Source organism: Aquarana catesbeiana, linkage group LG13 (assembly GCF_042186555.1).
Source record: "Aquarana catesbeiana isolate 2022-GZ linkage group LG13, ASM4218655v1, whole genome shotgun sequence".
Lineage (NCBI taxonomy): Eukaryota > Metazoa > Chordata > Amphibia > Anura > Ranidae > Aquarana > Aquarana catesbeiana.
The window spans coordinates 87,382,258-87,396,721 of NC_133336.1; positions in this window are offsets into that span (position 1 = coordinate 87,382,258).

The window sequence follows — 14,464 nt, forward strand, 5'->3', positions numbered from 1 at the left end:
TCTTCACCCTCAACACTAACCCCGTGTTTAATAATGGGGGCAGTATGGAGGAGGGGGTCCTGTGTAATTATGGGGGGGACTGTTTAATGGAGATAACATGGTGAAGGGGGTCCGGTGTAATGATAGGGGGGCAAAATTGCACAGGGGGCCAAATAAAATGACTTTCCAGGGTCCAACCAATATTAAAGATGTCACTAAGTGCATTCAGTGGTCAGTGAGGGGCCCCATGAGAGGTTCCTGTCGGCGGTTGATGCATTGGCCCTGGGAGAGGAGGAAGGACTTGTGCTGGCTGGGATGAGAAGGGTGATGAAAGCCACAGTCCACATCATGGAGGGCCACAGTCCACATCTCCACTGTGGGGAAAAGCAAGTCTGTGCCAAGAAGAGAGCCGGAGGTGGCAGAGTGTACAGAGCAGCAGTCTGCCTTGTGTGCAGCTCAGTGATCACCAGCAGATTAGTGTGTGCTTCATTCTAGAACAGGCTCAGTGTGACAGTGACTGCTCATGTACTACGTGTTCTACCCTATACATAACACCGATCTCTATACACTGAGTGCTATTATCTATCTCAGTGTACAGATACCAGTGTTACATATAGGGAATAGCACTCAGTGTATAGATATCGGTAATTTATGCACTCCGCACTCCTCTCCTGCACATACTACCCACCTCCATACACTCCGCACTCCTCTCCTGCACATACTACCCACCTCCATACACTCTGCACTCCTCTCCTGCACATACTACCCACCTCCATACACTCTGCACTCCTCTCCTGCACATACTACCCACCTCCATACACTCCGCACTCCTCTCCTGCACATACTACCCACCTCCATACACTCCGCACTCCTCTCCTGCACATACTACCCACCTCCATATACTCTGCCCTTTATATTCCCCATTTAACATTACTTACATAGTGCAGAAGGTGGTAATCTCAGACTCTAGCCACACGCTCTTCAAGCCACACCCACGACTTAAGCGCATTTTAAAGCACGCCCACTTATTGCCGCAGCATGTGCCACTTTTTTCCTTTTTGCTCTACACAATAGGGCCCACTTTTGATCTTGCACACAGGCCCGCTGATTTCATGATACGCCCCTGGTGCATTCTGTGCGATTCCCGGTGTAAACTGGCATTTATATATGTTTTCAGAGAGCACCTAGTATGTGAGTCAGAGCTGGGGCCTTTTTATTTTCATAATTTAAAAATTGTCAGCAGACATTTATAGACTGACATTCTTTTTGTTCTATAATCCTGTAGCCTCTCTGATGTCTGTCACTGTCGGAACATTTCAAAATGTAGAAAGTGTAATTATACCTGTTGTGTTTGGATTGTTTTTTGTTGTTCAATGAACATTTCTGTGGGCATTTTTTTTTGTTTGTTTTTGTTTCAATAAACATTTCTGTCCTCAAAGTCTGGTCTTATTTTCTTGTCTTGTGACATTTATTTTCAGGTTTGGTAGACACTGAATTCTAAGGACTTCTCTCTGGCCGTAGTTCCCATAGGAATTACTTTACCCCCAATTCAGACATTTTTTGCACCCATGTAAGTAATAGTAACCACTTGCTGACCGCGCCTCTTTCCATGCTGAGCTGATCTCCTATGTATAACGCTGAGGGTGTAAATGTATACTCCTGTCGAAATAGGATTTTGGTTTTCATACAATATCTCTCTGGTGTAGTTTTTCCTTTGTTCTAATTATTACTTAGAGTGACCCTACACTGTACAATCCTTCGGGCAGCATACCCGAGTTGAGCATCTAGAAACTTGGGTGTAGTTTTAGCTATATATGGCTTCCCTAGAGGGAAATGAGTGCTGGATAAGCTCCTAATCATACACAGATTTTCCAGTGCAATCAGGTGAGCATTCCCTCTCCAGCTGATCCTACATATGTGGGCCAGCTCACACCAGATGCAGTCCACTGCATTTTTTTTCTACATCAAAAATGCATTGACAGTTGGTTATATGGGTTCCAAATGGCATAGTTCACACAAGTGCAGTCAAAAAAAAATAGCGCATGCATTTTTTTTTTCTGCACTGGAAATGTGGCAAAACTCCTCACAGGAATGCATTACAGCAGAAAATAAACCTGTAAATCTTACAGAACACAAGAGTGGAAAAATGTCCTGGAATGCACTCAAAAACACATGCAGAGTGCATTTTTAATTTATAACTATAAGCAAAAATGCATCCGGAGTGCGTTTGTGTGGTGTGAACCAGCCCTCAAGGACAAGCAAGTGTCCTACAAGCCATCATCCTCAGTGGGACATCTACCTGTCAGATTCATTTTCCTGTACACATAAGCAGCCTGTTGCGCAGTTCCATGGCTTGATCATATTTATATTTTGTTAATCAGCTGTAAAAAGTATCGATTTCTTGCAGCTTTAACCTGTTCTAAGCATAAATAACATAAACGTGAAAAGGAGTTTTTAACTTTTAGGCTGGGTTCACACTAGTGCGATGGCAGACATAACGTGCGATGCAAATTCAGCCATACAGATTGTATGGCTATAATTGCAGGGCCCTTTTTTTTTTTTTTTTTTTGTCCGCACTGGAATCGGATCGCATGGATGTTTACATCCATGGGATCCGATTCCTGTACTATTTCACAGTTCGTACTGTAATCTGCAAACCCATTTGGGGTGTCATTAACTCTACATTGACACTCCCAGTGGTTCGCAGATGTCAATGTAAACCGGTGTATGATGCGGGAACCTGCGCAGGAATCGCAGGGTTTCCTGCATTGCAGCAGTGTGAAGCGGGAATTCGAGTAATACTAAGGTGGTGGCAAATTAGCAAATAATAAAAGAAGGTGTGTTAGTAATTTTGATTTGTGAACCCATTTGTTCACACTGGTGCAACGTGACTTTAATGAATGGGATCTGATTTTTGATTCAACTGAGAAAATAAAAAATGGCATGGGGTTCCCCCCCCAAAATCCATACCAGACCCCTAATCTGAGCATGCAGCCTGGCAGGCCAGGAAAGGGTGAAACGAGCGAACGCCCCTCTCCTCCTCCTGAACCATACCAGCCCCCCATGTTAGCTCCAAAATTAATCATGATGTCAGCTGCTGAGTCCAATAACCCTTTCACTGCCAGGTCCGTTCGCTGTACAGACCTACAGAAATGCCTGCAGGTACGGACCTCTTTTCTCCCTCTCCTATAAGCTCATGGTCACTTCAATTATCTCAAACTTATATCAGAATTATTCAGCAGACTCTGCTGAACAATTCTATAACTCTGATTAGTGGATTGCAATCTGCTGATCAGAGTTATTAACCTCATGTGACCACCGCCCCACCCATGCTGCTGCTTTCCTGTTCCCAGCCTCTCCACCCCCCTCTGCTAACTTTCACCTAAAACTGCTCCCCTCCTTTCCTATCCCCTTCACCCCCAGCGCCGATGATCCCCCTGCAGCTACCATCATAAACCGGCATCCCTCCTCTGCCGCTCTCGTTAGCTTCAGGAACTGCATGGGGCTTGGGGGGGATCCAGACCTGTTCCCCCCCGCCAGTCAGATCACCCCCTGTACTGCCCCGGCACCCTCAATCCATTCCTGGTGAGAGCAGCATCCCTCCCTCCCACTGCCTGCAGCTGCTGGCCGCACTGAACTCCAGCAATCTGTCATGCTGAGAGCTCAGAGGAGGAGGGTGGGGGTGAAGTTGGGGCTTGGTAAACGCACTCGGCCTCTCCACGGTGACGCTCCCCCTCCCGCACTCACCCCTCCAAGGTGATGGTCTTACCCGGCACTCACCCCTCCTCGGCTTCTCCTTCTGGCCAACCTGATCAACCTCCTGTCCTGGTTGGCCGGAAGACAATAGCGAGTATTGATTCACTATTGTCACAAGTGGGTGGGTTCAGGGCATGATGCTCTGCGCCTCAAGCCCAACCTTTTTCAAGCCAATTAGAGTCTCAGGCTCTAATCATGTAGCTTGTGCAGGGGGGCAGCGCCCCTAATGGACCGGCCTCTCCTGGTAAGAATTGAGTCTCGCTGGCTTTGCTGGGGCACCCGGGAGCCACTGGCTTCCAGTGCTGTCAATTAAAGTTAATGCTGTCTGTGTCAATAGATGCAGCGGCAGGGCTCGGATGTGAGCATGCACAAGTGCCCCATTGGAAGCGGCACTGGATAGAGTGGAGGGGCCAGCAGCACCGGTGGGGGACCCGAAAGGAGGAGGAGGTTCTCCTGAGTCTGTCTGCTCATTGGCTGAGATAGAGCAGTGGGAGCCATTAGCTGTCAATCAGCTTGTGGGGTGGTGGGGCTGAATCTACACTCTGTGTGTCCCATAGACACACACAGGTAGCTCGGGAGCGAGCACACATGACTGCCCTCAGAGGGGCCAGAAGCACCACCAGAGGACCCGAGAAGAGGAGGATCGCAGCTGCCCTGTGCAAAGCCATTGCACAGAGTAGGTAAGTATGACATGGTTTTTTTTTTTTTAATAACAAAGCTGAATTTAATAACCACTTTCAGTTTTCTACCTCCGCTCACTATCAACAGCAGAAATAAGGGTATGCAGAATAAAATAAGAGGGCTAATTGCCTAAAACCACAAAGATTTAACATTATAATTATAAAAAAACATCTGCAAGTATGCATACTCAAATTTTCAAATGCCTCCACAAAACCAGCACAACTAACACTAACTTAATCTTGTACAAAGAACTTCCACTTTCTGGTCCTGTAGAATGCACACCAGCTCCTTGCAGATCATGGCGGCAGCGTTCTTTGTACATGATTAAATTTGTGTTACTTTAAGCTTGGCATTTGAAAAACAAGTCACGCGCTATAAGGCCTGGTTCACACCTATGCAGGTTGCAGTTTGCATTTTCAATGTGTTTTTGGTCCATTGAAGTCTATGGAACCAAAAACCAGAAAAAAGTCCCTGGCCCTTTCCATAAAATGTAGAGATGTGAACGTGACCCATAGGAAACCATGTTAAATGGACTGTAGTGTGTTTCTGTAAACCTGAAAACGCACTAAAAAATGCATAGGTGTGAACTAGGCCTTAAAGCGCACTGCAACGTGTGTCGAAGACAAATATTAGCACATCAGCAGAACAGAACAATGTGGTAGAGAAAGAAAGGCTAGTGTCTATATAGCTGGGGAGAAGGAAGGGGGTCATTAAAGCATAAGCAAAGTCATCAAACCGAAATTAAGCCAAGGCCCCACCCCCTTCTCAAATCACTGTACATGAAATTTGAATTTTAAATATTTTTTTAAACGTTCAGTCACCTGACCATTTTGATCGCTTTCTTCCTACTTTTCCCTATTGTATGGCCGGTAGCAGTTCAATGGCATCATCACAGTTTGCACCTGTGCTGGGACCACAACTCCTTGCACCTCTAGCTGCAAGATGCATTGCACCCTTCTTCCTTTGGGTGTGACTAGCGCTGCCATTAATGCCATTGGCCTGCCTAAACAAAATGTTGCTACAGCGAATGCTAATGTAACTTGGTGGGTGTTTTTTTTTTTTTTTTAACAGAATTTATTATCACTTTTAAAGAGGTTATTCAGCCTGAGCCAGCTCTCTTTAGCCCATGGCATAGTACTACGGTGAACGCTACATTTGCGTACACGCTCCCTTATAGTGCTGGATAGAGATGAGATTGGGCATCCTCTGAACCCATCTCTAGCCACACTCATTCTCCTTTTCTTTTTTTGCTCCAGTGAGCTGCAGGGTGGGTCATTCTCACAGCAAAGAGGTGGGCTGTGGGTCAGGAATGACCCGACTCACCACTCGGTAATAAAGAGCAAGTTTGGCTAGAGATGACTTCAGAGGATGCCGTGATCGATTGATTACCTGGGAAGAACTGAACTCACTCCCTAGATTATGGGTCGGTACTTGATTTTTCCACACGTAGCACACCCAAAGTGTGACACTGCTCTGGTTGGCCAGGTGCCTCAGTGTGACATGCAGATTTATACTGCCCTCCCACTGCAAAGTATCAATGCTGCTCTGCTCAGCAAATCAGATGCCAGCATGCAGCCCCACTTGTCAGAGCCAGACGTGCCCCCTCAGTCCTGTTTGTTTATCAGTTGCAAGTGTGCGGCCCCACTTCTAGCCAAATCTGCCCCGCTCATGCAATTTAGTTGTTTATCAGGTGTTTTTTTGTTTTTTTTTTTTTTTTTTTCCCCAGACACCCTAGAGAATAAAGTGGTGATTGTTGCATTGCTTTGTCACACCGTATTTGTGCAGAGGTCTTACAAGCAAATTCTTTTTTTGGAAAAAATACACTTTTCTTTTTTAATTAAAAAATAAGACATTGGTAAAGTTAGCCCAATTTTTTTTTTTTTTTTTTAAATCTGAAAGATAATGTTACGCCGAGTAAATTGATACCCAATATGTGACGCTTCAATATTGCGCCCACTTGCGGAATGGCGACAAACTTAAGACACTTAAAAATCTCCATAGGCGACGTTTAAACATTTCTACAGGTTACCAGTTTTGAGTTGGAGGAGGTCTTTTGCTAGAATTATTGCTCTCGCTCTATCGATTGCGGCGATACCTCACATGTGTGGTTTAAACACAGTTTTCATATGCGGGCACTTTAAAAATGTTTCTTTATTTTATTTTATTTTTTACACTGTCCTTTAAAAAAAATAAAAAATTTGGGGTCACTTTTATTCCTATTACAAGGAATGTAAACATCCCATAATAGGAAAAAAAAGCATGACAGGACCTCTTTAATGTGAGATCTGGGGTCAAAAAGACCTCAGATTTCACATTTACACTAAAATGCAATTAAAAGAAAAAAATTCCCCCTTTCAGACTGTTGGGCGGAATTAAAGGGGTTGTAAAGGTAAAAATTTTTTCACCTTAATGCATTCTATGCATTAAGGTGAAAAAACTTTTGACAGTACCGCCGCCCCCAGGCCCCCCGTTTTACTTACCTGACGCCTCGAATCTTCGCTCCTCGTCCTCGTCAGCTTCATTGCAGCTCAGCCTGGTCGCTGATTGGCTGCAGTGGATGGATTGAAAGCAGCGCAGCCATTGGCTCGCGCTGCTGTCAATCACATCCGATGACGCGGCGCGCCGGGGGGCGGGGCCGAGTGATACAGCCGGCGGCTATAGCCGCCGGCTGTATCACGGGAGCGCGCCCGCAAGCACTCACCACCGTGCGAGGGAGCTCGCATGAAGGTGGTAAATGCTTGCGGGGAGGAGCTGAAACAGCCGCCGAGGGACCCCAGAAGACCAGGTTCGGGGCCACTCTGTGCAGAACGAGCTGCACAGTGAAGGTAAGTATAACATGTTTGTTATTTAAAAAAAAAAAAAAAAAAAATAACTTTACAACCCCTTTAATGTTTGACGTCGCTTCCGCCATCCAATGGTGTGGAACCTCACTGGCTTTTCTGTGGCACTGGGATCTTGCTGGCTTTGTTGTGGCACTGGGAGCCATTGGCTTCCGCTGTTGTCAATCAAAGCCAGTGACTAGTGGCTGAGCTTGAGTCCCGCTGTCTGTGTCAGTGGATGCAGTAGTGGGGCCCGGTAGCGAACATGCATTAGTGACCCTAGGGGAAGCGGCTTCCCATGGGGGACACTGGACAGAAGGGAGGAGCCAGGAGCGCTGTCAGGGGACCCGAGAAGATGTTTGCGACCACTCTGTGCAATTCAATTGTACAAAGCAGGTAAGTATAGACTTGTTTCTAATGGTAAAATTAAAAAAAAAATAATAATCTTTGTCAATCCAATGTGTGCAAATTATCAATAGAGACTGAATAATTTTCCTTCAAATAAAATACAACGTGCAAAAAACAAGTGCTTAACCACTTAAGGACCGAGCCTCTTTCTGAGATTTGTTGTTTTACAAGTTAAAAACAGGGGTTTTTTTTGCTAGAAAATTACTTAGAATCCCCAAACATTGTACTTTTTTTTTTTTTTTTTTTCTAACACCCTAGAGAATAAAATGGCGGTCGTTGCAATACTTTCTGTCACACCGTATTTGTGCAGCAGTCTTACAAGCGCACTTTTTTGGAAAAAATACTTTTTTGAATTAAATAAGACAACAGTAAAGTTAGCCCAATTTTTTTTTAATATAGTGAAAGATAATGTTACGCCAAGTAAATTGATACCCAACATGTCACGCTTCAAAATTGCACCCGCTCTTGGAATGGCAACAAACTTTCTCTAGTCATCTTCCAGGACGGCACACCTGAGAGAGATGAGAGGCTCCTCCCTACAGGAAACACAATCAATCGACAGCTGTTTTAAGTCCCCACCCTTCCCCTTGATCCTCAGTTTGTAGAGAAGTACCTCCTGAACCTGGTTTATAAGGGAAATCATTCCTCATAGGCACTCACCTTCTAGTGGTCTACAATTTTCCCTCCTCCAACGGGCGGGAAGTAGGCCTGCCATCCTGGAAGATATCCTAGAAAATCAGTTACCGGTAAGTAACTGTCAATTTTTACCCTTAAAAATCTCCATAGGTGACGTTTACAAAAATTCTACAGGTTGCATGTTTTAAGTTACAGAGGAGATTTATTGCTCTACTGATCGGGGCGATACCTCACATGTGTGGTTTGAACACTGTTTTTATATGCGGCCGCTACTCATGTATGTGTTCGCTTCTGCACTCGAGCTCGTCGGGACAGGGCGCGTTTAAATTTTTTTTTTCTTATTTATTTTACCTTTTTATTTTTTATTTTTACCAAAAAAAAAAGTAACTTTTATTCCTATTACAAGGAATGTAAACATCCCTTGTAATAGAAAAAAGCATGACAGGACCTCTTAAATATGAGATCTGGGGTCAAAAAGACCTCAGATCTCATATTTAGACTAAAATGCAATAAAAAAAAATTGTCATTTAAAAAAAAATGGCCCTTTAAGAGCTGTGGGCGGAAGTGACGTTTTGACGTCGCTTCTGCCCAGCAATTGTATGGAGACGGGTGGGGGCCATCTTCCCCTTACTCGTCTCCATACCCAGCTACTGACAGGACACGATCGCCTCCGCCGCTGCTGACGGCTCTAGTAAGCACCGGAGGGCACCGAATCGTGGCGGGAGGGGGGCCCCTCTCCCATCACCGATAAAAGTGATCTCGCCGCAGCGGACCGCCCGCTGAAGAAGGGGACACCGGGGTCATGGCAGCTAGCTGCTGCCATAATAACAATCTCCTCCTTCAAACAGCCAACGTAAAACTGTGGCAGGTGGTCCGTAAGTGGTTAATGTCCTATAAATAAAGTGCAAACATGCAAAATATGAATAGTATCTGTGCCTTTTGTTCTTCAATATCTTCCAGAGTGCAGCCCCGCCCCCTAATACTTACCTGAGCCTGATACAGTGATGTGCACGAGAGTAGAGGCTCTCTTGAGTCTCTCTCCTCATTGGCTCAGACACAGCAGCGGGAGCCATTGGCTCCCAATGTCAATCACAGCCCACAGTGAGAAGGGAGCGGGGGGCCGGGTTAAGCCATGCTCTGTATGTCCCATACACACACAAACACAGAGCTGAGCATGTGGATGACAGGTCCGTCTCCGCTCACGGTGCAGAGATGGACCTGTCAGAGTCCCGCTTTCCTGTATGGGGAGATCAGATGAAAACAGACTGCCTGTCCGTTTTCATCCATTCCGGAAGATGGATGGAAAATAGGGTCACCATCCGCCTGGATTTGGCGGACAGGATCGGGTGTCAGCGGACATGTCACCACTGCCGCATAGGGGTGAATGGAGTGCAGTGTGGCTGGTGCTCAAAATTTTTGGGGGGGGCCTAAACAAACTGAAAAATTCTGCACAATTACCACCCCCCCACTCTGCACAATTACCCCCCCAAGTCTGCACAATTGCCACCCCCCCCAGTCTGCACAATTACCCCCCCCTGTCTGCACCCCCCATCATCAGCACAGATCCCCCCAGTCACTCACTGAGTAAGTGGAGAGAATGAGAGGGGGCAGAGCACTGCGGAAAAGCACAGGTAAGGGAACCAACTGACAGTGAGGGAAGGGTCCACCGTCCAGGCCTCCAGCCTCCAGGGATTAGTGTGTGCGGAGCAGAGGGGCAGCTCGCGTGCCACGGCCACATACAAACTGACTGAGTCAGTCAGCTAGAAGCTAGCTAGAGGGAGAGAGAGAGACACCGTCTGTGACAACAGACGGCCCGCGGCAGTTTACATACCTTAGAAGCTGCCAGCGAAGCTCAGGAATAGGGATGAGCCGAACACCCCCCTGTTCGCTTCGCACCAGAATATGCGAACAGGAAAAAAGTTCGCTCAAACACGCGAACACAGTTAAAGTCTATGGGACACGAACATGAATAATCAAAAGTGCTAATTTTAAAGGCTTATATGCAAGTTATTGTCATAAAAAGTGTTTGGGGACCCGGATCCTGCCCCAGGGGACATGGATCAATGCAAAAAAAAGTTTTAAAAACGGCCGTTTTTTCAGGAGCAGTGATTTTAATAATGCTTAAAGTCAAACAATAAAAGTGTAATATCCCTTTAAATTTCGTACCTGGGGGGTGTCTATAGTATGCCTGTAAAGGGGCGCATGCTTCCCGTGTTTAGAACAGTCTGACAGCAAAATGACATTTAGAAGGAAAAAACCCATTTAAAACTACCCGCGGCTATTGCATTGCCGACAATACACATAGAAGTTCATTGATAAAAATGGCATGGGAATTCCCCACAGGGAAACCCCGAACCAAAATTTAAAAAAAAAAATGACGTGGGAGTCCCCCTTAATTCCATACCAGGCCCTTCAGGTCTGGTATGGATATTAAGGGGAACCCCGCGCCAAAAAAAACCAAAAAAAAACGGCGTGGGGTCCCCCCAAAAATCCATACCAGACCTTTATCCGAGCACGCAACCTGGCAGGCCGCAGGAAAAGAGCGGGGGACAAGAGTGCGGCCCCCCCTCCTGAACCGTACCAGGCCACATGCCCTCAACATTGGGAGGGTGCTTTGGGGTAGCCCCCCAAAACACCTTGTCCCCATGTTGATGAGGACAAGGGCCTCATCCCCATAACCCTGGCCGGTGGTTGTGGGGGTCTGCGGGCGGGGGGCTTATCGGAATCTGGAAGCCCCCTTTAACAAGGGGACCCCTAGATCCCGGCCCCCCCCCCCCCTGTGTGAAATGGTAAGGGGGTACTTACCCCTACCATTTCACTAAAAAACTGTCAAAAGTGTTAAAAATGACAAGAGACAGTTTTTGACAATTCCTTTATTTAAATGCTTCTTCTTTCTTCTATCTTCCTTCATCTACTTCTTCTTCTGGTTCTTCTGGCTCTTCTGGTTCTTCCTCCGGCGTTCTCGTCCAGCATCTCCTCCACGGCATCTTCTATCTTCTTCTCCTCGGGCCGCTCCGCACCCATGGCATGGGGGGGAGGCTCCCGCTCTTCTCTTCATCTTCTTCTTCAGAGAACGCCGGAGGAAGAGCCAGAAGAACCAGAAGAAGAAGAAGATGAAGGAAGATAGAAGAAAGAAGAAGCATTTAAATAAAGGAATTGTCAAAAACTGTCTCTTGTCATTTTTAACACTTTTGACAGTTTTTTAGTGAAATAGTAGGAAGTACCCCCTTACCATTTCACACAGGGGGGGAGGGCGGGATCTGGGGGTCCCCTTGTTAAAGGGGGCTTCCAGATTCCGATAAGCCCCCCGCCCGCAGACCCCCACAACCACCGGCCAGGGTTGTGGGGATGAGGCCCTTGTCCTCATCAACATGGGGACAAGGTGTTTTGGGGGGCAACCCCAAAGCACCCTCCCAATGTTGAGGGCATGTGGCCTGGTACGGTTCAGGAGGGGGGGGCCGCACTCTCGTCCCCCCCTCTTTTCCTGCGGCCTGCCAGGTTGCATGCTCGGATAAGGGTCTGGTATGGATCTTTGGGGGGACCCCACGTCGTTTTTTTTTTTTTGGCACGGGGTTCCCCTTAAAATCCATACCAGGCCCTTCAGGTCTGGTATGGAATTTAGGGGAAACCCCACGTCATTTTTTTTTTTTTTAATTTTGGCCGGGGTTCCCATTAATATCCATACCAGACCTGAAGGGCCTGGTATGGAATTTAGGGGGACTCCCACGTCATTTTTTTTTTAAATTTTGGTTCGGGGTTTCCCTGTGGGGAATTCCCATGCCGTTTTTATCAATGAACTTCTATGTGTATTGTCGGCAATGCAATAGCCGCGGGTAGTTTTAAATGGGTTTTTTCCTTCCAAATGTCATTTTGCTGTCAGACTGTTCTAAACACGGGAAACATGCGCCCCTTTACAGGCATACTATAGACACCCCCCAGGTACGAAATTTAAAGGGATATTACACTTTTATTGTTTGACTTTAAGCATTATTAAAATCACTGCTCCTGAAAAAACGGCCGTTTTTAAAACTTTTTTTTTGCATTGATCCATGTCCCCTGGGGCAGGACCCAGGTCCCCAAACACTTTTTATGACAATAACTTGCATATAAGCCTTTAAAATTAGCACTTTTGATTTCTCCCATAGACTTTTAAAGGGTGTTCTGAGGCATTCGAATTTGCCGCGAACACCCCAAATTGTTCGCTGTTCGGCGAACTTGCAACCAGCTAATGTTCGAGTCGAACATGAGTTCGACTCGAACTCGAAGCTCATCCCTACTCAGGAGTCGTCAGGCTTTCTTCATTACAGTCACCACGCGCCGCCAAACACAGTAACGCGGTGCCGCGAAAAGCACCGCCCACCGTCCTCCGCTCTTGGCCATTAAAGTAAAAGAACAGGAGCTACAATGACAAATCACTGGAGATTTGAGAATGGGGGAGTGTTTGCGAGCACATCGCTTGTGCCCCGGACACTCCCTAATTGTGGGCACATCAACTTCCCAGCTTGCAATCGGCTTCCCATAGCCTGCCGCATGTCCGACTCCTGGTCACTTTTTTTACAGATTGGGGGGGCAGTGCCCGAGCAAACCTTATGGACGGGCTGCTGCCACTGATGGAGTGTCCGCTCAGGTCTGCTTTGAAAGACTGACAGGCAGACCTGATCGGAAAGCCCCTGTGAAAGGGCCCTTAGTAACATGGTACCGAAGCTGAGCTTATCCTTGAGAGAGCTTACAGTCTAAAGGCCTTGTCTCACATATATACATGCGCACACACTGACTCACAGGGTAGAGCCCCACCTGCCCACACAGACAGGCAAAGTGAGGGTGTAGAGACACTGACAGTGGCTGCTGTGCAGTCGAAGGATCTGGGGCTGCCGCTCAGACCGCTTATTGTGATTTTTTTTTTTTTTACCAAAAATATGTAGAAGAATAAATATTGGCCTAAACTGATAAAGAAATTAGTTGTTTAACCACTGGGCACTTAAACCCCCTTCCTAACCAGACCAATTTTCAGCTTTCGGTGCTCTCACAGTTTGAATAACAATTACTCAGTCATGCAACACTGTACCCTGGGTTTTTTATTTTTTGCGCTATAAATCAAAAAAGACTGAAAATTTGGTAAAAAAAAAATTCTTTGTTTCTGTTAAAATTTATTGCAGAGTATGGGCACTGAGCAGCACTGTGGGCTGGATCTGTAGTGCCCACATCGCTGCAAACGATCTCTCCCTCTCTCCTCTCCCACTGTACCGATCAATACAGAGAGGGGAGGGAAGAACATGACATGACGCCGGTTTGTTTGCAAGTGATGCTCCGTCCATTTGATGGAGCGATCGCGTGGTAAACGGCCGCCATCAGCCAGGATGTTCCCGGATGCGCACCCCAGGGGGAGCATGGGAGTGTGATTCTGTGAGGACGTCCCATGGACGTCCACCCAGAATAAGCCGACTGCGCTGTAGCCGTCTTTTTTTTTTTTCAAAATTGTCGCTCTTTTTTTGTTTATAGCGCAAAAAATAGCGCTGCTTTATCGCTGACGTCCGGGGCAGCTCAGTGTGAAAGGGGTCTTAGTGGTTAATATACAGTAACACACTGACGATTGGAAGAAGCCAATAATAATAGATGGATGCTAATAATAGTATAAATACATAATTATAAACATCATTGTAATCTATTATTATTCGCTTCTATTATTATTTATCAATAGCTTCTATTATTATCATTTATTAGCTAGTCTTATATTGATCATTATTAATAGAGAATACGCGCTGCCCAGGCGTGTTCATGTTGGTGAGGGGTGGATTTGTACATGTTGGGTGCGGATTTTTTAAAAGCTAGGCACGTCCCGCAAGTGTCCAGGAAAAATAGCAGAATTAATTTGGTTTTGCAGCACTGCCCATCATTTAAAAATCCGCCCCTCACCGACATGAACACGCCTCGCCAGCGCCAGGCACAATCTGACAGAAAAATGTCTTCCATCGGCCATTGTGCGCAGGCGCCGTCACAACAGCTGATCGTAAAATCAGCTGTTGTGCTATTCCGTACGGCGCAGGCGCCGTACATCCCGGTCACTTCTTGCTAGCAGGCACTATCCGACGGAACACCTGCCTAGACCCGCCCATGGTTTCCTCCGATCCTGTAGTAAAAATGTCCGACTCGGCTTCAGTTAATGCCCGCCCCCTAGTGACAATCTC